Below are 27017 nucleotides of genomic sequence, written 5' to 3'. Positions count from 1 at the left end.
CCTTAACTCTTAAGGTCTAATCGGTTACAATTTAATTTTATAAATATGGGAGATTTTCGGTCTAATTTTTAGGTCTCACTTTACACATGCAACGTTTTAATCATCATACATCAACTATGTAAAATAAAAATTGCATAATCTAGTCGATATAGTCATGGACTCAAACATGCATTCTAAGCACGATTCCAGCCATTGGAAACGTGCGGTGCATACGTGGGTGCATAAAAAGAAAACTGCTTATAACTATTACGAGCATAACCCGTTTACATAGGGTCTTCGTTTCTTTGATTGTTTCACCTTTGATGACTCTATTCCACGTCGTGCCTCCATTGATTGAATCATCGCTTCTATATTTACTATAAACTACTTTTACAATAGAATAAAAGTAAAAATAAAATTAAACAATTAATTTTACAACCGTTATGCAAAAACGGCAAATCTCGGCACGCAGGCCATCAAATGAAATAATCCATACATCCACACAACACATACATCATCTATGTAGTGTCCTAAGTCCATGACCAATATCGAAATATGAAAAGGCATTCACAACATGCTATTTAACAATTAAAAGCATATTATAAAATTTATATGATTGTCGGACATGTGTATAACATTTATACCTTAAGTGCTTTGAAAAACATTTTTTTTTTTTTGAAATTAAATTTGCTGGAAAATATTTAAAATAAATTAAAAAAACAAAAATGAAAAAAGGAGGGGGGGTTGCCGCACGCGCGCCATGGGCGCACGCGGCCATGCAGGCCGCCTGGCCGGGCCCTTGGCCCGGCCCATGAACGCGGCCAAGGCCGCGCTCGCGGGCCAGGCCCGCGGCCCAGCAAAGGGAAGCGGGCCCAGCCCGCCTTGTGCCCTAGGCGGTCGCGGGCTATGCCCGCGCCGCACACCTGCACGCCACCGCCTTAGGCGGTGGCTCCCTTTCCAGGTGGCTGCCCAGCAGCCACCTCTCACCCCCGCGGCCACCGTCGCCGATCGCGACGGCGGTCGCTGCAGCGGCCATGGCCGCGCTGCCCAACAGCGCGGCCTTCGGCCATGGGCGCCGCTGGCGGCGCCGATCGCTGCATCTGGCGCCACCCAGCGGCGCCTCTCCCTCTGGCGACGCTGCCCAGCAGGGCCGACCGGCCTGCCGGCACCGCCCAGTGGTGCCGCGGCCATCAGCGCTGCCCAGCGGCGGCGGCGGATCGAATCCGCTGCTTCCCTTTGCTGTTTCTGTTTTTTTTTTTGCTGCAAATATATATATATATCGTATATACATACATATATTGTTTTGTATTCCCAGCAAACAATGAAAATACAATATATTTATTTGAAAATTTATTTTGTTCTTCCAGCAGAATATACATATGTATATCTCATATACATAAGTTTATTTTTGATTCAAAACACAAAATAATATCCGACAAACAAATAAATTAAAGCCATAAGTTTGGAAAAACGATGGCTCTGATACCACTGTTAGAAAACATTGATCTGATCATACGCAGCGGAAAATAAAATCTGATTTTATTGGTATCATGTTTTTCAAATCTTACGGTTAAATCGAAGACATAAAACGAAAAGTTACCTCGAAGCGAAATCTGATTTCGTTGCCGATAACCCGCCTAATATCTCCCACGCGTGAGATGCCGAGTCGGTCCACCCGAAATCGTCAAGACTTCAATAGACTTGAGAGAAAAAGGGACTCGAAAATTTTCTCTAAAATTTCCGTTTTGATTCAACTAATTAATTGATTGGATTTTGGGTTTAATGTTATATTTATAAATAAGAAACCCTAAAACCCTAAATGCTATTGGGCCGGGCTTTAGGTGCTAGCAAAAGGCCCAAACCAAATTAATAATTAAATAAATAATCATATTACTTATTTAATTATTCTTATTTCTTAAATAATTGCATTTATAATTTAGTAATTCCATAATTACTAAATTTGCCCCCTTTTTCTTTTAAAAACAATTTCTATTGGGTGGGACTTTCTGGGTTCACAATTAAACTGGCAACGAGAATTAATGAATTATTAATTCTCGTAAATCACGAGTGACATCTAGCAATATGTCATGATTACCCAATTTAATGTGAAGCGGGAATGTGAACCTTACATTACGGTGTCCTGCAATACAGTCCCTCTATCATACTATATCCCGACGAGATATGAGATCACGGTCAGTAGGTCAAATCTCTCGATCTCGTCGTATGACCAAATCCAATAATCACACTTGACTAATATGACACAACCTCTACGGAATCCAAATTCTGTCGTCATATTACCTCGGCCAAGGATTTATCGTCAAGTGACCACTGGATCGCATAGGATATCTTCCTCGTATATCTCGAGATGATAGATTCCATGTCTGATGCACACATACCTCGTGTGTCACTGAACTAGGCACATAGATACGTACGGCTATCCCTGATTAGGACAACCATATAATATCGCTGATATCCTAATCCACTAACACACAGATATCCATGTCATCTCAGGTCTAAGGACTAATGCAAATCCGTAGTTAATATTAAATCATTGACCCGTGAGATAAAACCCATGTGATTCAATATTAATAGTCCCGTTCAGCGAACTCGTTCCTATAAGGAGCACCCACTCGTCTTTCTTCTATATCTTATACAGAGTGGTACGAGACCCACCAATCTTGTCTTTCGGTATCTTATACCGAACAAGGAGGAAGACGATGTGCCAGCCTTTGCGAGTTACTAATTATCCAAGTTAGAAACTCTATGGCCAGGAACATATTTATAGTATAACGTATTGTGGATTAACCGTCTCGATTATTCTTAACAATTAAGAATGGTATCCACTCCTTATTATACTAAAGGATATTTGTATGTTCAATTTAAATCATATTGCAATTTCAATTAAACATAAAACTTGCCATTAAATAAGGTTTAAAGAATTACAAGATCAAGCCCTATTGTGTCACTAGAACTGGTCTTAAGGGCTTATATCTAACAGATGTGTGGCTAATTCGATTCTTGGGTTAAGGCAAAGACAGTGCCCAAAGCCACTAATGAATCAATATAGCAGAATTCCATATGTTAAAGTAACCAAAGCAAAAGTAGTTTGGGAAATGTTATTAACGAAAACCTCAGGCTTGGATTGGTTCGTACGCCTAACTTAGAGTTCCCATGCCATGTATGGGGGTTGCTTGACCTGGAAACGTTCTCATACCCAAGCCCAGAGCAATTATTTTGTCAAAACATTATTTATACACTGATTTATGATAGCTGCTTAACATAGAGTCTCCATGCCATGTATGGAGGTTGCTTGAACAAAGAGTTATCATCATCTCAGTAGTACATTTAATGGTTGAAAACCCAAGCTATTTGAGCTGCTAGTTACATCACAGAAAGCTATATGGTAAATCACTTGGGTTTGGCACCAGATCTGTCTTGACCGAAGACCTCTCCATATCTAAATTACAGTCATATCACATTTGGTTTGATCTCATTTTATTATTTCGTTAATCAAAAGAACTGGTGTGGTTATCTCCTTCCATGAGTAATCTCCCTACGAGTCAACCCGATCTTGCCCGAAAAAATTACATATAAATTTTCTGCTATAATCACACTCGTGCACTGGCGAGTGTAAACGCCTCATCCTATCTGTGAACATAAATAGTTGCTAAATCAACTGAGTTAGTGAAAGAAAAATACAAAGAGTGATAAATGAGGGTGAGCGATGCAGCATGAAGCATAGGGCAATACGATGGGGAACTAGTGTTGGGCCAGTGTATGGGAGTGACACATGATTGGGTGTTGACTCTCTAAAGCACAGGGCAACACGATGGGGAACCAGTGTTGGGCTAGTTATGGGAGTGACACGATGATGGTGACCAGGTGTTGGCTCGCCTAAAGCACAGGGCAACACAGTGACTAGGCAGATGGTCAAGGATAGAAGATCTATGAGATGTTTGAGAAAGAAACCCAGGAAAAGAAACGGGTCTAGCATGGGAATAACGCTACAGTTGATGCCTATCATTGACGGGTCTAATGCTAAGGACCACTGGATACAGATAGTTAGTCCACAGGAGGGACTGCAGCCCTCTACTTGGAGTAACTCGTCTGTAGTAGAGACGATTAGATGCCGAAGACTTGGGGTATACCGTAGGTTATGCCTGTGTCAGACCTAAAATTCCGTAAGGGTTGAAGTATGGTGGTAGTGCTTTTGGTGTCAAGGCAGCAAGAAGGTTTGTGAATCGAGGGGGGTGATATCTTATGGAGTGATAACAAAAGGTGTGGCGATGCTCCTTGCTAAAGGATGCTAACGTAGTTGTGGTTAATTTGATCGAAGTTAATCTAGTAAATTGGGATGATGGACCCAGTGTGATCTTGCAGTAATGCATGAAGACGAGATTGATTGGTGGAGTCAGTAAATGGCTCCAGAATGTAAAGTAAGTGCCGTGGATGGCGAGACTTACAAGTTGGAAGCTAACCATGAGATAGGGATATTGAAGCGTGTGAAGGCTTTGAATAAAGGGATCTCTAATCTAGTGAAGTGAGTTGTGGCAGGCTGAACGCGTGGCTAAGGCACGGTTCAAAATTCGCGAAGGTTCGCAAATGCACAGTCTGGTGTTAGTCCTGGTTGTGTCAATGCGAAATGAGAAAGTATCCTCATGTGGCTCTGGAAGGGTTTCTGGTTGATAACACATGATCAGTTGCCAGGTGGTGGCACCTGATGGCAATGATGGAGCGTGAGGCTCGAGGACTATGATGTAAAGCCTTATTGGGTGTCGTGTATGCCTTTAATAAAAAGGCTCGACGGGTCCTGGTGGTTAGACCAAGTGAATTTTGAGAAAGAGATCCAAGGTGATAAAAGATGGTTGGTCAGGGCAGAATTGTGCCGCATGAAAGAGTGTTACTTCGTAGCGAGGGTTATAAATGATAGTTGAAATGTGGTCAAGGAAGAACTTGAGATGTTCTCCCAAGAGAAGTTGAGCATGAGGCAACAGTGTGGGATGAACTTCCTAAGGCACTATAATTTTATCGGGAAAGATCACCCGGGGAGAAGCCAGCGTAATGGTGAACGCCTGATTAAGGAAATGAGTCCTAAGGCATTGAGTGGAAGTGTGAATCCCACATGAAGGGCATGGGTGATTTCCAATGGATGGAGTTTATATCGAAACAGTAGTCGACGATTGCAACTGTAGTGCTTAGAGGAAGGTTGTGTTGGTTGTAAGCCGAGCGATCTGGCTAGAGCTAATCAAGTTGGTTAGATGGAAGATGAGGGCGAATTTAAGATGTCGCCAATGGGTGACGAGAGCTCGAAGGAAGAGCTTATGGGATGAGATTGATTTCCAGGAATGGTGTTAAGGTGATGAAATCACCTAATGACTGTGAGTGATACAGCTAGAGGGGTGCCTTGGAGTGTGGGCAATTGATGAGAATTAACCTAGTGTCTAAGGTTAATGGTTGTGAAAGGAAATCGGCTAATGAAGCTATGGTAGCATTAGAGCCAATGTGGTTGCTCACTGAGTGATGTGAGCTAGTTGTAGCAAGTGTATAAGAAATTTGGGAGAAGCCAGAGTCTCTCAGGGAACTAACTAGCTGCTATAAGTATAGAAAGAGATATGAGGAAGGCGGCCTAAGAGTGGGGCCGTGCTGGTTGTGATGACTAGTGAGATTCTTGGAGTAGCGAGTCTTTTAAGATGACATGGTGTTGTCATCGTCGCGGTTAGGGAATAGATGTTGTTAGGAAGGTCAAAGGTAACCATGGTGCATGGTAGGACCTCGGAGCCGAGTGTGAATGGCCATGAAGGCTGGTGGCTGAGAAATTTGAGATGCAATGACCGTGGGGGGAAATTCGTTGTTGTCATGGTGTTGTCCTTGCCGAGGAGGACAAGGGGAACCATTACGCATGGTTTAAATCAGGTGTCTAATGCGGATTGAGAATGAACCTGATTTAGGATGGCTAAAAGTTTCGTGTCTCTAGGGTAAGAGGCTCTGTTGAGAAATGGGGAGATTTGAAAAGTCCCAATGAAACGGAAGCTGGGCGAGTAAATTTGGCTAGAAGGCCGCTATAAGAGTGGGGGTGTAACCATGATAGCTTGTTGTGGTGCGGGCCAAAGGCACTAGTCATCCTACAGGTGCGATGCAATAAGTGATTGTGCAGATGGTGATAAGCCAATCACTTATGCCACGCACCGTGGGTGATGACGAGCGTCGATTAATGGTTTCGCGATCTTAAGCGCAATAGCAGGATCCTTAACTCACGGTAGGGTTTAACAGCCAAGGTAAGGCCTAGCATGGGGACATGATTGTAAAAGCTGAAATGGGGTGAAGAATTGAAGAGAGGTTGCTCAGTGAAGAGTTCCCTTGTATAGGTAAGAGACCTCTACTATCGTGTGATATCAGCTAGTAAGTATCTTTGTGTGCTTAATGCGAAGAACTCTTGGTTGGGAGAAGGATGTGGCCCGAGCATGGTTAAGCTCGAGGTGAGATTGTAATGGTGCGTGCATCGCCAAGCTCGAGTTGGACTTGGGTAATGCACGTATGGTTGAAATGTGTAATTACCTGGCATGGTGTTAGGTATGTCGATTTTGCATAATCGTATCGATAAATGAGGGTCGGCTGGTCAAGGTAGAAGACCATGTATGAAATGGTCGAAGTTGGCAAGGTGGGCCAGATGGGTGCTTCCCTTGTAGTGCTAGCACGATAAGTTGATCGGTAATGAGAGGTTGCCATGAGGATCAACTTAAGCTATGCATGCGTGTGATTAATGGCGGTATGCCATGATGAATGGGTGTCAGAGTTTCTTGTGGGCACTAAAAGTGACATTGCGGTGGATGATTAGTGCTAAGACGTTGCTGGTTGGACCAGCGTAAAATCATGTCCATGTGTGTTTGGCAGTGTGAAACGTGAAGGATCATCACGAGGATACATAGCATGCAACGGAAGCGTTTTTAAATAAAAACTTTCCTCGTACTGATTAGAATCTAGGAAACTTACTTTTCCTTTGGATTACCGGACGGAATGAAGCGACAGGCAGAGGATGGGCGGGAGCTTCTTCTCGTGGTGGAGACGACGGCTGTCCTGCAATCCTACGGCTCCTTCGCATCAGAACTTGAAGGCTCTCTTTCGATCTTCCGAAGTATGACTCGAACTCGTGGCCTCTCTTTCGGTGAAGAAGAGTAAAAAAAAACCTTTGATGAAAAACAACCAATGAGAGAATATATAGGGAGAACCCTAGGGTTAAAACCCTAGTGGGCCAAGTCCATTTAATTAATTTTCTAATTGGGTTAGCCCAATTAATTAATTAAAAAGTAATGAACTATTATTTTATTCTAGCCCAATTAATTATGGACCATTTTGAATAAAATAATTCTCTCTCAATGTAATTCACCCAACAAGCCAAATGTATTAAATAATACATGAGTTATATCGAGCTACCCCGGGGACCAAAAGACAAATTATTCACGGCTACTAAAATGACCAAAATATCCCTGCTACCTAGTAGCTATATTTTGTCATTCTAAGTGTTTCAACTATCACCATATGGTAACACTGACCCCACGAATAATTTTGCATATGCAATGTCTTTGACCTACTAGTGTAATGACGAAAATACCCCTCTGCGTAACACCCATCATTTAGAAAGGAATAATGTACTAACACCTCTCTAAATGATTTCTACCATCCTTAGATCACTAGTCCAATAATTCGTGACTACTCGAATATACTTGCTTATCACTGGGAGCTACCCAGAAGCACACACTCTTAAGTCACGTTCCTAGGGCCCTGGATTATTTGATTATTCTTGGAAAATCACAAGGGGGTGAATCACAGAAACTATCTTGTATTAGTCTGTCTTAGCTAATCAAAAACCATACTCCCAACTCAAAAGGTTATTGATCTTTGATAGACCTCACCTATAGTGAATCTAAGAATATAGCTCTAGGTTCACTAGACCACCAACTAATACTCAAGTATTAGAGTACTCGTCCACGTAGTAGCAGTGATAGACTAGCTCCATGATAATTAGTACTTTGTCATTAGCTTCTATCACAAGTCCACTCTACGCATTCCAAATGCGCTTGTACAATTAGAGTAAATGGACTGTTTACTGGCTAAGGCAAGCCATCCTCCATTAGGATCTATTGCACAATGATCTTATCATGATAGAATGCCCAGTTCTATCAAAAGATCAAGAGTAATATTTTCTTGCTTATTAAGTACCCATGATTCATGCCTAACTGTGAAGAACGACCCATCACATGAATCACTTACTTAATAGCATGGACACTTTTCCAACAATTAAATGCAAATAATATATATGTGCCACAAACTGACTAAAAGAAACATCATTACCATAAATTAAACAAAATGTGTCTTTAGGGTATACATTTCCAACAAAACGTTGCCGTGTGTGAGCGGCGTAAAATTGTGTAAACTGGTCAGTAATGCAATGTTAGTGAGAGTTTGTTCGATCGATGGGGAAAATGGGAAGTGGACAGCAAAGTAATGCTTCGAGGCAAAGAAAAATCCATCTGGAGATAGACAGCATTGCAGTGAGCGAGACCAGCGACTAGTGGTGTGATTTGGTAGGAGGCCAAAGCGAATTTCGGTTGGTAAATGTCCTCGAGAGTTGGGGGGACCAAAAAGCCTAAACGAAGCCTTGAGGTGGTATAGCCCGAGGTAAATGTGAGAAATGAATAAGCTATGAGATTCTCGAGCACGAGAATTTGCCATGTAGCCCGAAAATGCGATTATCTTGGGCAGGAGATTATGGTAAGGTGAATTTCGAGGACGAAATTCTTTTAAGGAGGGTGGAATGTAACACCCGGTGTAACCAGTGTTAAGAGAATAGGAAAGGAAGTAAGAAAACTTCCAAAAATACCCTTGAGAAGGTGATGGATCCTTGAGATTGATAGTGCCCATGAGAAGGCTATTTTGGTAATTTGGATAGAGAAGTCCAATAAAGGGTATTTTGATAAATTAAAAATAATTCCTATGTGGAATTAGGTGTGTAAGTGAATAAAATCCCAATTTGGTATTTATGTGGAGATATATGGGATTAATAAATTCACAAAGGGTATTTTGGGAATTTTGAAATCTAATTCCATAAAGGAATTTAATTATGAAATATTGGGAAAATGGTGGATGTTCTATTATTTGAGAAAATAATTATGTTTTCCCTAAATTGGTGAATTAATGTGGTAATGCCACATGGATGGAGGAGATTAGAACTTGGAAGCCAAGGTTAGTGTCTTGTAATGACACTTGGCATTTTGTGGTCCAAGTTAAATGAAGAGATTAAATTAAATGCAAAAATAAATTAGTTTAGTCTTTCAAGCATTTAAAGAGAGGCATGATGGGTTGGATTAAAAGAAAATCCAAAAAAAAAATTAAATTAGTCTCCCATTAATATTTGGAAAATATGGGATTTATTTAAATGAGAAAGAAAACATTTATGTCTTTCAAAGTGGTCTCTCATGTGATGGTGGAAATTAGTCCCATTAAATTAAATGGGAAAGAAATTAATTATGTCTCTCAAGTGTGATGGTTATGAAAATAGTCTCATTTAATTAAATGGGAAATAAATAGGAAATTCAAGAGATCTAATGGATGAGATGTATTCTTGAAATAGAGAATAAATCCAATGGTGGGGATTTAAAGAGAGGAAATGGCATGGATTGCCAACCTATTAAAAGTGTGCTTTCTTTAAATGGTGGAGATTAAGTCTTGAAAAGGCCAAATGATCCAATGGATGAGATTAATCAAGAAAGGAGCACATGGATTGTGCTTTCTTGTGTTTTCTTCAAGAGAGAAGGCTAGTTTATTTAAAATGAATGGTGGAGATTTAATTCTCCTTAAGCACATGGATTGTGCTTTTAATGAATGGTGGAGATCCATTCTTGAAAATGGGAAAGGGTAGTATAAAATGGCAAGTGTGGAAGACTTGTCTCCCTTTGGCCATTTGTTGAGAGAATGAAAGAAAGAAGAGATGAAAGGAAAGGAAGAAGAAGAAGAGAAAGAAATCAAGTAAGTGCATTCTTCTTTTCTTTATTTAGTGTTCTTATATGCAAAGAAAGTGAGTTTTTGTTTGAATGTCATCTTAGATGGGAGAAAATGAAGATTTAAAGATTTAAGAAGAGGTAAGGGATGACCCCATGTGGTGGAGGCCTTGCATTGCATTGTAAGTAGGTTGCATAAATTTTTATGTATCTCTTTGCATGCTTTACTTGTACATGAGACCTATGGCCATGGGGGTGGGAAAGAAGTGGTAGGTTGATGCCTCAAACCATGTTGGGTTGTGAGGATGGAATAACCTAACCATGCTTGCATGCATTTGCCATTACATAGACTTGTTATGCTTGTATTTACTTTGCATATGCACCCTTACTGAGCTTTGTGGCTCATGAGGTTTTATTCTCCACTTGTAGGTTGTTCTTGTGTCAAGAGAAAAAGGGAAAGTTGCAAGCTTGTGGTTGGAAACTCTTGGTGTATATTTCCTTTATTTTTTGTTGTAAAGTTAAGGCTTAAAGAAGCCTAGGCATGTGATTATTTTATTTGTGACCTTATGGCTTAGGGAAGCCTATTTTTTGTTGTTGATCATGTGTGGTATTTATATATGAATGTTGTTATGTGAGCAACAATAGGTTGTGTAAGGCTCATGTGTGAAATGGAAGGAGATTTTGATATATGTTGTGTAATCATCAAAGAGGGGGATTAAGCCTTAATTATGGAGAATTAGAGGCAAAATCAGAATGAATGTGAAGTATTTTTGATTAAATGGAATTCTGGAAAAATTGGGTTAGGAAGCCCAAATATAAAAAAAAAAAAAAAAAAATGTGAAGAGGCAGCAGTAGCCCTGTGCACGCATGCAGGGCCGCTTGGGCGGCCGGGCATGGGAGGGCAGCACCCGGCCGGCCCACGCGGCCTGCACCTCGCGGGGGCCCCGGGCGTGCCAACGGGCCCCGCCGGCCATTTTTTTTTAAAAATTTGGAGTTTTGGGGGAAGTAGGGGCATTTCTTAGCTGATTTTTGGCCCCGGAGGAATTTTCAAAATAAAGGGATATTTCAGGCATTTTTGGGAATAATGTCGAAATTTTGAAAAATTCAAAATAATGAGTTTTTCCTCCAAAATTGGTAATCAATCAATGGATTGATTTAAATGGTGATTTTATAAAGCTCGGTAAAAATTCTTGAATGGGAAAAGAATTAAAAATAATTGAGAAAATGGCGGTTGAGAATTTTCATGAGCTTTCTTTTAATCAAATACGGTGTGGTTGAAGCCCAATTCTACTAGTGAATCCTAGGGTTGAGAGAAGGGAAGGATGAGCCTAGTTCCCACATAAGGCGTTTCGTCTTGAAACATGGTCCACCCTTCATCACAGGCCGAGTAGGTGGAAAATTCGGGTAATTGTTCACGAGTAACACCTGTAAGTGGGAGCGGGGCATTACACATATCTTCATTCATACCTCTCTAATTTATATATATATGAATGAGCCTTTAGATTTCTTGATGAAAATCTTATTTTTAAGTGTTAAGAATATGTGACAAAGACTTTTGGATTAAGAATTTTTTAAAGTGATTGTCACTCCTTAGATTCCTCAAAAGAAGGCTATGATTAATCTATTACCGACTGGCATATGGATTACAACATTTGATTAGTATGAGATACTAATAATAAATGAAGGTGAGTCGCATACTATAATCCATGAAATGGATAAGGTAGACATGTTGGTTGTAATACCTAAGATTTTTATAGAACACATATATATATATATATTCAAAAGGAATAGGATTTTCCAGGGATCATGGAAGTACTGGGGTAAAAGTGCAGTTTCCAAAAAGTTTGAGGCAAGAGTACAATCTTTGAAAGGTTCAGGTCAAAATACGATAGCATAAAGGCTCAGGCCAAAGTATAAAAATGTAAAAGTTTCGGGCTGAGGTATAATTGTTGAAAACTTGTAACGAGATTGCTAGAGGAACAAACTGACTAAACGTACCATTGGAAGTCATGATCAGATTCATAAATCAAGGCGCATAAGTGGTAAGGTGTGTGGAAGAAAACTATTTGCCATTTGAAGTCACGATGAAGCCTCATTAATGACCCCTAAGGTGGCATGACGAGATTGGCCAAAAAACTCTATAAATAGGCCTCAAGTCTAACCCAAAGCATACTATTGGAGTTTGAGCCAAAACTAGGCCAAATTGAGAGAGTTGGAAGTAAGGAATAAGATCTTAAGAGTGAGGGGGAAATTCTGGAAAAAGAAATAGTTAAATCAGTGAAGAAACGAGAGAAAAATGGGCCTTATCAAAAAATTTAAAACTTTTCTAGAATCTAGGTAGAAACTGCCAAAAAATGGCGATTTGGGGCTATAATCGAGTAGAGGGGGAAGAGAGGAAGTTGTAGGAACAAACGGGGGTTGAATCAGAACTGAAATGAGGGAGAAAAGGCAAAAAAACTGAGAGGTAGCCTCGTCACATTAGAGAAGAAGGCGGCACATGCAGAACACATGCCAGAAAGAGTTGTGCGTACGTACCCATGACCAGCCTTTAGGCAATGCGTGGGGGCACGTGAGTCATCCTCTTTCCCTGAAATTTTCTAGAAAAATAATATAAACTAAATAGAATATGTTTATGTAAAAATATTTAGAGTTCATTTTATGGAAACTCGTGTTTACTATAGAAAACCCAAACCCGACAACTATGAACAACACATAAGAAAGGTAAAATAACAAGGTGAGTGGTTCTTGCATACTTTTGTGTCATCTGTCATCTCGGACATTTATAGTTCATTTGTGTGGCTTGATGCTTGCATAACATGTGCCTTCTATATCTCATGCATTATGTTTTTGTTATTATCATGCATCATGGCAGTGTCTGTGGCTAGTTGATGGGTTATCATGTGTGATCGAGGAGCGATCCTATGCCCGTGAGTGTGGAGCTAAGAAGTTTGGACATGATAATGCGAGGATGATTGCAACATCCTGGCATGGCTTCTGTCTGCCTATTTCTATCCCGCAAGTGGATGGATTGTGACAAGTAATATAGTGATGAATAGAGTGTCGTACTCACAAGAACTAACTTTTGACGTTTACTCTAACTGATTTAACCTTAACCTAACACACACATTAACAAAGACTTCAACTCTAATGAAAACTAATTTACTAATAAAAGATGCAACTAGAACAATTTCTTTGATTCAAAAACTCACAAGGATAAGGTACTAGGGCTTGTGAATCCACCGTAGCTTTATATGATTCAATTGTTCATTACTCAGATCTTGTTATTCCTTATCTTAGGTTGAAAATCGATGATCCAATTACAACCAAAAGCCTCTCTCGATGGTCATTCAGTTCTATGTATATATATGAGATTAACTATCTCTAATCAACATTTGAACATATAAACATGCATTCAATCATGGTGATCATCACAAAATGATTTTATAAGGCATAACGGTATCTCTACCTATTATAGGACCCTATGTTGTTTGCTACCATGTTTAATCCGTATTGAATCTCTCGAAAGCAACACAAATCACAAATACGTTTCAATGGTGATCAAGCATCAAAACAACATTATGAACATAACAAACAATCAACCCGAATGAATAAGAAAATAGCAAACCAAGTAACTTTAAATCAAACCATTAGAAGTCAAGGTTTCATCATTCACCCTAGCTATAAACACTTAGCAATGCATTCTTGCAATCAAAAGAAAAAGAAAAGAGTTGGAATCTATAGCAAAGATTTGAGGAAGAAAAGAAAAATACAACCCAAGAGTATAGTCTTCAATCTTCCGTCGACTCCTCCTTGATCCAAAAACTCCTAAATCCTTCAAGAATAAGTCTTTATATAGTGCTTTTTAGGTTATTAAAGTCGTGCACAGTGAAAACTCTCGTTTTCCATTGATTTGGACTGAGATGGGCCAAAATTGCACTTTGAATTGAAGTTCAGAACTCTACCGCGATATGCTTGTTGTTGCAGACCCGTGAGCTCTAGATAGAAATTCCTAAAGTGGTCTTACAACGGTATGCATTCCGCTGTAAGACCGTGAGTTCTAGAAACTAATTCTTATAGCAGTCCTACAACGGAATGCATACCACTGCAGGCCACTAGATTTCTTCCTTAGCGTCTTTCTTCTTCGCCTTCCACTTTTCACTCTTGTTCCACTTGCACTTTCTCCACCTCATTTCAAGTTGATAGCTAACCATGCCTTCAAGTTTTATTTCCACTCCTATGATGCACCAAAATCGTTTCTTTTTGTTCCATGTCCGCTTTGCATGTGATGTATTGACAATATTGAGCCCAAAATGAGTAGCAATCATGTTCATTGAATACTTAAATTCTAAGCTTGGACAACTAAATAAGAGTGCAAAATATACTGATCAAACACCCCCAAACTTAGCCTTTTGGTCGTCCCGAACAAAATTATCACTCACACACACGTTGGATAGCCTTCCTATTAGTCTCAGATTTTTCGTATCTTTTAAAATTCACAATAAGTTATCAAGTAATGCCCTACCACAGTTTTGGACTCATTCCATGCTTGATGTGTGTGTATGCATAGTCGGATTCTTTATCACGCATAAGGTTGTTGCTACCCAACCCTTCAATGGTTATGTTTTCCTTTCCCTCTTATGACTTGCACTCCACCCCCAAACTTAATACTTTTATTCAATCCCTAGGTATCCTATGGTTACTCTCAGTTACTCTTTTTTTTTTTTTTGTCTAGTTGGGTCTACCTAGAGGTGATGCTACCTCGGTCTGTGAAGGTTCTTCTTAATTTTGAATACTTCGACATTTCAACCTCTACCAAGTAGTCAAACCCACTAGTCTTCTTCATCCCCCCACAATATAAGTGTCAGCACAATCAACTTTTTTTTTTTTACAAAGCCTCTCCCCATTAAGCTTTCTAGAAGAACCTTGTTGCGAGTTTTTAGCCGATGACTCCCAAGTCAGATGACCTTAGGGCACTAGGTATTGAGACACCCTACAGACTTAATCACACGATTCAACTAGGGTACGAAGATAGGTGCATAATATATACAGGATGATTGATATAGTGTGCATGACATAACAATAGAGGGATAATATTTCTAGCCTTTAGTCATTGCTTAGCTTCCATTAGTTTGTCTACACACTCCACACAAATTTTAAACATGCACGGAATCAACACATTCCTCAGTAGACACTACCACAACTTAACCTTCTCCAAACCTTTTTTTTTTTTTTTTTTTTTATGCGAGTTACAATACTAAGTCGAATGGGAGAGTCCACTAGCCATCTAGGTAAGTGTATTCAACCTATGCAATGTGTAACTCGACACATGTGCTCAATAGAAGTCATCACATGGTCATATGAGTAATTCAAACAATGCCAGGGGCATCACTATCAACTACTCTATGAATCATACAAATACCATGTAGTGTCCATCATTACTAGTAGAGCTATCCAACCATTTTTTTTTGCTACAACCAAGTAGGCTAACACATCATGCATGATTGGACCAACCAAACCCTCCCCCCAAACTTAAAATGAGCCATTATCCCAAGGGCTTGAAAACCATTAAACAAGAAGGAAGGTACTTGGGATGGAAAAGCGGTGCAGTGATGGTCGAAGTGAGTCAATGGTCTTCGGGAGGGGGCGATGGCTGGTATTGGAGTAGTTGGGCAAACATTTATCTCACCTCCTCATGCTGGGTACGAAGGTCGACTTTGAGAACATCCAGGCCCGCTTGCAACAAGTGGAATTGCTGATCTCACTCCTCTCGATTTTCTTGTATATGTCCTTGCATGGCCTCCAAGGTGGGGCCCAAGTTGACTCCTCCAGGTCGGCGTCGAGGTGGTGGCCTCTGTAATACCCAAGAAATTCTAAATGACTCAAGGGTAATTTATCTTGGGGAAAAAAAGGAATTTAAGGATAAATGAAGGGTATAATGATAATTTATTATCGTATAGATGACCGAATCGACTGCCGGGAGTGCCCTGGAGCCAAGATGCCAAAGGAAAATAGCGTGGCATTAACGAACACCCCGAGATAGGATTTATGGTGCTGAAAGAAATCGGATCAGAAATAATTTTTGGTACAGCTAAAATACAGCTGCCAATTAGGCTGCAATACCGAATTGTTATAGACGACTTTCGGGAAGTCAACGGAAGCTTGAGGAAGCTACATTTTTTGATAAGGAACAACCCTTCAGTGGTTTCAGGAAGAAAAGAAGAGGTTTAGGGCCAAAACGAAGATTCGGGCCTAAGTGTAATTTCTCAAAATTACTAAAGGGAGGCCGAAACAATATTTTTTTAGAATCCTCAGGAGTCAAATTGATGTTTTAGGACTTGAGGGTCTTGAAAGTAATTATCAAAAGTTAAGGGGCTTGGTGAAAGAGGGCCAAAATGAGAAAACCAAAATCAGTGGAGTAAAAGTGCAAAAACTCAAAAATAGCAGCATGGGCAAATCTGACCAGCACATGGCCGGTCGGCCATGGCTGATTTTGGCCACAGGGTTGCATGAGGAATAGTCAGGGGAATAACTTTTGCAAAGGAAGATTTGACAAAAGCCATCATGGTGGCCGAATTTTGAAGAAAAAGTGGCCGAAAGTTGGCCAAAGTGGTGCACGCCTGCAATTGATGATTATTGTCGGATAAGGCTCGTTTGAGGGCTATCTGAGGGAGGTTAAAGCTCTAAGGCAAGTGGGTAGGTCGGCCAAGGGCTTTGGGGCGTTCGGATTTGCCTATAAATAGGCATTCGAAGTGGCCGAAAATGGAGAAGTTTAAAGCTTCAAATTGGTCATTGTTTTGAATGAATTAGGGCCAAAACCATAGGGATTTTGAAGCCCATGATGTGTAGAGTGTTTTTGGTAAGTTTGGGGCATTTTGGTTGAGATTTCATAGCGATTTGAAGCTCGTCGAAAAAGGGAAGGTGGGCGGCTGGCCGAGGCTTTAAGCCTTCGGCTAGACCCCCTCCGGTGGTTCTTTCAAAGCCCAAGATAGCCCATCGTGATCGACTTGAATTAGCGATCAAAGTGGTGGAGAAATCCCAGATAACTGGCACGGCTATCGCTGGAGAAGACGACAGGCACGTGCCGGTCACGAGCGATCTTCCACACGCCACCACTGGCCCTAGGCGCGTGCGGGCCCGTTGCTGGTTTGAAAAATCTAGAAAAAATGTAGAAAAATCAACAAAAATATTTTACGGAGGTCCGTGTAAAAAGATCTGATGTTGGGATTCCCGATGTCTCAATTTTAGAGCCAAAGAGCCTCGTTTTGTGTGAAAATGCAATATCCGGGTAAGTCCAGTATTTTTTCTTGGAAGTTCATAGCATATGATGAATTATTGTGGAGTTAGATTTAAGAAAATAGTCTCGATGTTTTTATTGGGATTCTTAGAAGGAAAATGAAGGAAAAAATGAAATAAATTGAGTTTTGAGATATTTAGTAATAAAATATCATTTATATGTTTGAGGTAATCGAGATGATGTGATTGGTGCAACTTTTGAGAGTTGGCACAAAAATCTAGGTGGGCACGCATATCGAGGCGACACACGCTTTTCAAGGTGTTTTGATCTTTAGGGCAAAGGTGAGTTTTCCTATCCTAACTATGGTTTTGTGAGTGGTTTTATCACAAGGACTTATATTCATGATATGTTTGTTATATATGCATGTTGTTATGAATGCAATATTCATTTTGTCATATTGCATGAAAAGTCGTGATAATTGCATGTCTTGATGTTATTGTCATATAGATGTTTGTGCATGGGAATGGGATGTCGCCCCCAGAATGTAGCCGTAATTCCCCTAGGGCAATGATGGAATAACGTTAGGCTTATCCTGCAGAGGTTCGGGACTTGCCTAGGATTCCGTGTCGGGCTAGTAGGCCTGGGAAGTTACATTAAGAGCAAATATTGTTCATGTTATTGCATCATGCATTCGTATATATATATTTTTGGACCCTCACTAGAAGTTTCATCTTCTAATGGGTTATGCCCCTGGAACATTCAACGTTCCAGTTTAGACTTGCAGCTCAGGCAAGGAGCAGGTTGAGATATGACGGCACGTGATGGTGTGGCCGATGGATTCAGCGAGCTGACTCAGATATGTTTTAGCTGATGCTTTATTGATGATTAGCCTTGTTAGAACATTATAGAATCTCCATGTATTTATGTATTTCAATATTGAGGATATGATGTTAACTATGGTACGGATTCTTATGTTATAAATAAAGTGAATTGATTATGTACCATATCAGGTTTCGATTATCGCTTCTGCATTTTTAATGATTTGCTGGGGGGTTTTGTTTGGAACTTGGTACTTAGAGATTAAGTTATGTACCGATAAAGAAAGAAAAAAATAATTTACGCATATTTTGGGCCCCAGCATAGTGACACGCTCGATAAGAGAGAAATGGGATGTTACAGTTGGTATCAGAGCGAATGTTTATTCGGAGATATAGGAAAAGTCTGAGGAGACTTAAGTGACTCTAGTATAGTCGATATTAGAGCGAACCTAAGGAAAAGGTCGCGTGTGTCTAGATAAGTAAAGCCACCGTAAGATTTGGGTATTGACGGTTACTGGATAAGTGTGTTGTAGTGGAAGTGTATGTCAAGGAAAGTTCTGGCTAAGGAAAGACTTGGTACTTAAGTGTGTCCATTGTGACCTACCTCTCTTTCCTGGGAACTTACCTGGTGTACTATTCACGAGCGGACACTATTTCAGTAGATGACTATTATTCCTAGTGAATAGTAGAATGCCTAATAGAAGCTAAGTTCAAGTGGAATGATCTAGCTATTGGAATAAGGATCCGATGAAATGATTTGGGTGTAAGGTTGACTCGGTAACGTGATTATGGATCCGAGAGATTTAGAGATTGATGATTTGAGGTCATTAGTTGAAATCCTTACAATGAGAGATGAGATAATTGCGGTTATCGAAGGATGATCGGATCAGTGATGATTAGCCCGATGTGGTAAGGCTTAGCTGATGAGTTAGGATCGAAGGATAGGATTTTCGAGAATCATTTAGTATCTCGAAAATAAGATATGGGATCCCACAAATTGGGATGAACGAGAGGCCGAAGATGGCCAAGTGATGGCACGTGAGTTGCGTCAATTGATGAACTGGAAGTGGTGCAACCGATGTGACTCGTAAGGACGGGATAGGAAACCCTAGCAGCATAATGGCACTACTGGTTCGGTGTTCTCAGTGACAAATCTGGATCTAGGGACCAAAGGATAAGACTCGTGATGAGCTTATGATTAACGTACCGGGGAAGCTTATAAATTGTCTCTCAGTATGGGTCGGGACCCAGGGTCTAAGTTGCTTAGTGTACTGCCAAGGAGACGATCAGATGCTGAAGACGTGGGGCAGCCCAATAGGGTCTGTACCTTGTAGGAGAGGTCCAAGTCCCAAAGGTCTAAGATACGAGGTGTGCCGCTAGCTATGGTTGATCGAGGTCGGAAGCCTAGTAAATCAACCTAAAAGGGAAATGGATTGAATATGAATTGAGTGTCCTATTTAAAGAATTGCATCGGGGTTCGTGGTCATCTTAGGAGTGGGTGACACGATGAACAGTGCGAGACTCGAGGGATAGAATTCCTCGATGTCTAGTATGGCAATGGGATCATAAGATGGTCGTGTTGGGTGGCTCAAAGGGAAAGCTACCTGACGTATGAAATGGAAAGGAAAGATGCATGCTCGTGAGCTGTGTAGGCGCTACCTATGAGGTGATGGAATCACCAGGTCATGATGAGGGCCTAGAAAGAATGTTTTTGCAGAAGGAGTTAGACTCAGGGCAGCGACAACGAATGATAGTTCTTGAAGGACTACGACGAGACCGTGCAGTTTTCACCCGGGATGTACCCGTATGAGGGTCGACATATGATGTAGGAGTAAGCCTACCATATGATGGGGGTGATGATGACAGCTATGTGCTGTCTGACGGAAAGAGTAGTGCCTAGGAAGAACTAATTTAATGATCGAGTGCCGATAATCAACTAGATCTGAAGAACGAAAAGCGAGAGTTGGTATATTCTCGGTAAATGAGATTTCAGGTAGTGGAGTGCTGCATCGCTCACCCTGCATTTATCACTTTTTGTATTTTTCTTTCACTAACTCAACTGATTTAGCAACTATTTATGTTCACAGATAGGATAAGGCGTTTAGACTTGCCAGTGCACGAGTGTGATTGTAGCAGAAAATTTATATGTAATTTTTTCGGGCAAGACCGGGTCGACTCACAGGGAGATTACTCATGGAAGGAGATAACCACACCAGTTCTTTTGATTAACGAAATAATAAAATGAGATCAAAGCAAATGTGATATGACTGTAATCTGGATATGGAGAGGTCTTGGGTCAAGATAGATCTGGTGCCAAACCCAACTGATTTACCATATATCTTTCTGTGATGTAACTAGCAGCTCAAATAGCTTGGGTTTTCAACCATTAAATGTACTACTGAGATGATGATAACTCTTTGTTCAAGCAACCTCCATACATGGCATGGAGACTCTATGTTAAGCAGCTATCATAAATCAGTGTATAAATAACGTTTTGATAAAATAATTGCTCGGGGCTTGGGTATGAGAACGTTTCCAAGTCAAGTAACCCCCATACATGGCATGGGAACTCTAAGTTAGGCGTACGAACCAATCCAAGCCTAAGGTTTTCGTTAATAACATTTCCCAAACTACTTTTGCTTTGGTTGCTTTAACATATGGAGTTCTGCTATATTGATTCATCAGTGGCTTTGGGCACCGTCTTTGCCTTAACCCAAGAATCAAATTAGCCACACATCTTCATAGGAAGTGCACGACTAAAACTAATCTCAACGGATGAATACGAGATTCACAAAGAAAATAAATTGGATCAAACGATAAGAATTGGATAAACTACTGCTGTATTGATTATTGAAACGAACTACAACTTGAAACAGAAATTAAAATGGACTTGTAATACAAAAGCTTAGAACTAGCAAGAACAACAAGAATAACTGAAGTGCTATTCGTTTTAAAAATACAGACAAGAATTAAAGCGAAAGAAACTGATAGAATGAAAAGACTCCCTACTTTCCAATGATCTTCGTCTTTTTGTGTTTTTTTTTTAGTATCCTCTATTCTCTCCAACCTCTGATTCCAAAGAATGTTGGTTCCTTTTTAAGCTTACGGCACATGGAAGTGGGGACCACTTAATGAAAAGTTGTTCAAAAAGTTGGTGGAATTTACCTCAGAGCCACCGTGTTTATTTGCGCATGTCAGATTTTTGTTCGGATGCTCATTCGAATATGCTAGCAGAGATATTCGAATGCGTGCTGAGTTTCTTTTGGTTTCTCGGGTCATTCGAATGAGTTTTAATCTCATTCGAATGAATTTCACACTTTATTGTTCCTTACACGGCAATTTTCTCAGTCATTCGAATGCAACAGTACTTTCATTCGAATGAATTTCTAATTTTCCTCTTGACTTCTTCATAGCATTCGGATGACTTGGGAAGTATTCGAATCTGGAGTTCCTTGAGTTGCTTCTTATTTGAATTACCCAGCCTTCATTCGAATAGATTTTCTTTCTTCTTCAATTACATTCGAATGACTTGGTCTTCATTCGGATATATCTTCATTGCTTCCATACGATGTGTTTATCCAAATTTCTTCTCATTCTCGGCTCATTCGAATGACTTGGCCTTCATTCGAATATGCACGATTTTACCTGGAGTCCTTGATTTTTGTTACTTCTTATTCGAATTAGGCCAAGCTTATCCGAATACATACCCGATATTTTGCATATTTGAATGTTCGAATGATCTATTCGAATGATTGAGCAGCTTCCTTCTGATTTGCTCCATATTTGAATATCTTCTAAAGAATCATTCGAATGGCTTTGACTTTTATCAAAACACCTTCATTTCTTGGCTTTTTCTTCCTCTTTCAATCATGCCTTTGGAGAGTTAAATCATTCTTTCATCTCTTTTCCTTCTTTTGGGCTGCAACAAGCAATTCTGAAGATTTCAAGTTGATCAAATGGATTAGGAGGTAATAAAAATATAACAAATTTTGCATTTTTTTAGCATCAATCATGGAGCATGGTTAGTCCAAAACCTTGATGATGAGTTCTGAGATGCCAATCTCGACTCAAAAAAAAAAAAAGCATTCGAGTGCCAAAAATGAAGGAATTGATTGATAGGTCGTATCGACCGAGAAAGGAATGATAAGGAGGCCTAGTCAATAGAGATTGTCTGTAACGCCCCACTTTTCCAAATACAAACAACTTAAAATATAAGAAAACATCACCCACGGGCGTTATTGGAAATCCTTAATCAACGGAAGCACGGATCGAACCTGAGTATGCTAAATAGCTAGGATTTCCTCAAAGTTTAAATAAAAGTATGTCACGCACCCACATATCAAAAGTTATAGCAACTTCACAATTACATCCTTAAGTATCTTAACTACTATTTACATTTCAATATTGGGGTTACACGGGTATACAAACAAATCCATCTCTAAATCAGCCAAGCGCCGCCTCTCAATCCTTGCTCATGCTGGAACCTGGAGCCTGAAACACTTGACACTTCCGACAAAGATGGGACGAGGAATGTCCCAGGGGTATGAAACACCCGAGTTAGATTATTACTTCTAAGTGAGTGGTACAGGGAAAGAAACAATGCATGTAAGAGCAAGATGCAGTTATGCTAGGAAACAAGCAGAAATAAGTATAAACCTTCCAAGACCATATCAAAATAAAACCTCCCCGAGTCACCATCATCCCTTCCAGCACTTGTGTCAAACCTCACAGCCTCACCTCCAGGCTAAGCCCCACCTCTAGGCATGTGGTCGTGGTCCAATCCCTCAGCCCCACCTCTAGGCACGAGATTACGAGCCACCACTATGCCCGTTGACACTTGTGTGAAACATCTCAGCCCCACCTGTAGGCACGGGATTGTAGTCTAACCCCTCAGCCTCACCTCTAGGCACGGCCCCACCTCTGGGCACAGGATTACTACCCCGATCCTCATGATGTTCCAACAAGCAGCCAACAAGTTCCAATCCACCAATAGCAACCATTACCAAACAACATGTTGAAGACAAAGCAGAAGGAATATGTACAACTAAGGAATATCAAGTAGGCACAGCCTCACCTGTAGGCATGGTGCACAAACCAGGAAAAATATAATATGCAATCCATAAGCTATGAGCAAGAGTAGTCATGTTTAATCCCATCGACGAATCACAACAAAAAACTCTGTGATCAAGCAAAATAGGAAAGAAATGCTCGAAAATAGGGAAACATAAGATGTAAGCAACAACCATCCACAAGTGGAAACCAAGAGTGATCAATAGGAATCAAGGAGCATGCATAAGAACCTCTCACAAATGAAACCAAGAATAATCTAGAGGAAGCATGCATGAGAACCACTCACCTTGGTCGTTTTCCCTTCGATAGCACGATTTACAGCCCGGTTTCTTGCACTAGGGGCTGTTTCTACAGAAATCATGGATTTAAGTAAACCAAACCTTGAATATTTTATACAGGGTTGTAGGTAATTAAAATAGGAGAACAACGATGACAATTTCAGGCCAATCGGGGGCCGGATGAGCCCTCACGGGCCCTCGAAAGGGTGGCCACGCGTTGCCCCTTCTCTATTTTGCAATCCAAAATTAAAACGGCCATATCTTGCTCATTTTAACTCCGATTTGCTCTCCGTTTGAACCTACGAACTCTCCTTTCAATGTACTACGATTATAAAAAAGGAAAAGTGGCTTAACTTTTAGGTTTCTTCCCCATTTTTGGTGTTTTCCAATCTGGTCTCTCTTTCCTTCCTTCTTTGCTTTTTCTTTTCTTTTTCTTGCACTTGCTTTCTTTCCTTTCTCCTTTGCTTCTCATGGCCCTTCCTCCTCCCCTTTATATAGCCTTTAAATGCCCTAATCCTCAAGATTTTACTTGGCCACCAAGTTGCTCATTTTCCACCCAAGTAATCATCACAACTTTGAAATTTTGCAATCTTCTCAAGCAAGCCTTCATTTCTTCCAATCCTAAGCTTCCAAGTACGCCTTCACGTGGCCTTCAAGATAAGCTCCATCTTCTCCTTCCTTTGCAAGCCAATTCAAGTCTTACAAGTTAAGTCTCTCAAGTCAAGTCTCCCAAGTTAAGTCTCCCAAGTAAAGACTTTTAATCATTATAACCAATCTTCCTATTCAAGCTTCTCCTTTCTTCCAATCTCATTTCTCCATTTGCCCTTTATGTGACCCTTTATTCAACCCATCTTATTCTTATCTTTTAGCAAGCCAATAACATGCTTCCAACTCCATTTACTTTTGAATTAAGAAATTAAGGTAATCATGGTTTAAGACTTTTGAATACAATTATCCAATATAATCTTTCCCCCTCAAGGCTTCTCCCACAAGCCTTTATTATGACCATAAGTCTTCCAATGAAAGTTTACCAACTCAAAGTTTTCCTAACAAGATTTTATCATGTCATTCATTTGGAGACGTTATCCTTTACCAACTCAAGGCTTCTAGGATAGGGATTCATCATTGCTAATATTCTCATTCGTTGGAGAAAGTTACTTCTTTTACAAATCATGATATTTGCTTTTGGGTCCTAAAACCATTCCCATTTACACTTAAATTCAAAACTTCCATTTAAAACACTTTATTGCATCATCCAACCTTTATATTAAATTTTGGGGTATTACATTGTGACTACGTTTCAGTATGCCAAATGAACCTACAAAATCAAGTAAAGTTGTCAGTAGTCAGACCCAACGAGGAGAGCTTAAAAGCACTGTGATGAATGGTGGATAGAAAGCCATAGTGGCAAAGGAAATCGAGTTTTTTGAAGATGATTGGAACCAAATATTGCGATCTGATTTGGGATCTTCAAGGATAAATCGGTTTGAGATTCTTGAGGAACTTCTTGAAAGAATTGATTGAGGATCTAAGGATTGGTGAGAAAACTTTAGAGTTTTCAAAAGAAGAAATCCAACGAGGATTGGAGTATCATTGGTGATGTAAGTACCTACCTGCTCTAGTTGGTAGCATGGTTATGTATTGTCATCTTGAAGATTGTGCAAATCTTGGATGTGATTGAGAGAATCAAATGATGGCATATGTGCCAAGATGACGGGTCGCAGTAGAAGAAGCTGCAGGCCCAAATTAACTGAGGATTCGAGATTTTTGATTTTTAGAATGAAACTCTCGTATGATTAGACGACTGGTCTAGGTAGCCCAGTAGGAAAATTGAGAGATATATGGCTGGATGACCATTAAAATGATGTCAAAAAATTATGAAAATGATGAGCCTGTTGTTATGAGATATAGGCACCTGCGGTCAGTGAATGCGGTCAGTGAAAAGCCGAAAATAACTAGGATATATTCTCGAAAGATTTAACGAGATTATTTCTTACTGATCAAATTGCCAATGATAGCTTGAGGTTATTGGATGCTTAGCTATGTGTGACTTGATTAAGGATGTGAATTATTAGGTGATAATTAAGAGCCGATGTTTTTATCTCGATTTGATGAATTATTAAAATAGCTGCAAGAGGCTGAGGTAACTAACGATCAATATACAATCAAGGGTAAGACAAGGGAATGAAATGCTAAAAGTACCAAAGCATAATATTCATTCCATATGTTCAAACGATTACAGGAAATCAAACTGTACAATTAGTTAAAGGAAAAAGGCAAACCATAAAACTGATGATAATGCCAATGCTTAGTGAGGACGACGGTTGTCAAACACGACAGGTCCCAACTCATCGATGTCATCTGCGGGTGACATCCGGCTACTGCTGGCTTCACCAGGGTAAGGTGGAAGAGTAGCCTCAGAGAAACTAGGATGAGAGACATCTTCTGGGATGATAGGAAGATCGAAATTCCAGCTTGGGTTTTGATCAGGTTGAGGAATAGGTTGGGGATACGAAGAATAATATGCGAATAGTAAATCTTGTAAATAAGCTTGATAAGCTTGTAACTCACTAACCTGCTGTTGAAGGGCAAGAATGTGAGATACATAGCCATAGACGGGATCTTGAAGCCGGGCTTGAGCTTCAAAGAGAAGTGTATCGGAAGCCTAAAATCGATCGCTGACCGGAAGTGGAGCTAGGAAGTTGACAATATTCTTGACAGTAAAAACATCGCGGATGGTGTAATACCCAGTATTACATGGTATTGAAATTAAATAATTTTTTAATTATTTTGATAGGACCTCGGGTGGTCCGGGAAGCCCAAGAATCGGTTCCGAGAATTAATTAATAAAATTGCCAAATTGGTGGCAAGGAACGCCCCCGGGACTTGGATGTCCAGGGAAGATGGCAAGAGATTAATGAGTGTCTCGAGACAAGGTTTATGACGCTAGAAGCTGTCCGACCGGGAATAATTTTCAGAATAAATTCTGTATAAGCCCAAGTGTGTGCCAATACCGAATAGTCGGAGGGGACCTCCTGGAAGCTGAGGGGACCCTAGGGGTGGTTCGGTTTTCTAGGTAAGACAACCATTAGGCATTTTCGGATCGAATAAAGGTCCCGTGCAGGCGCAGGGATGAAATCAGCTTTATCGAGTAAAGTCGATTATTAATTTTTGAAGAAATCAAGTCTTAGTGTGGCTTAAGAATAATTAAATTAGGCTTGGAGGGCCCAAATGATATTATTAAAAATTTCTAAGTGGAATTAAGGGTTCTTTAGTGCAATTAATAAGATTAAATAGGGTTAATGTGTAATTTAATATATGCATGTGTGTGTGTAAATTGCATATATATATATTGATATGTGGTGCGTGAGTTCGGCCAGATTTCAAATTTTGAAATCAAAATCAAAGAGAGGGAAAGCAGAGCTCGGGAGAGAGCATTGCCGAGAGAGAAAGAGCTGGGCCGAGAGTTTGTGGAGAGAGAGAGAGAAGGATAGCTAATCGGCCATGGCAGTAGCCGCCATGGCCGACAAAGAAGACTAGCTGCAACAGCGGTAAAGCTTCAGTGGCCGGCGGTTGAGGCGAGCAGCGGTAGCACGCAGGGGCTCGAGGGAGGCGGCTGGCCAATGGCTGGCCGAGTTGGTGG

The sequence above is a fragment of the Diospyros lotus genome, chromosome 14 (genome assembly GCF_014633365.1).
Source record: "Diospyros lotus cultivar Yz01 chromosome 14, ASM1463336v1, whole genome shotgun sequence".
Taxonomy (NCBI): domain Eukaryota; kingdom Viridiplantae; phylum Streptophyta; class Magnoliopsida; order Ericales; family Ebenaceae; genus Diospyros; species Diospyros lotus.
The sequence above is the reverse complement of the archived record's forward strand: the minus strand, read 5'-3'. Positions refer to the sequence as shown.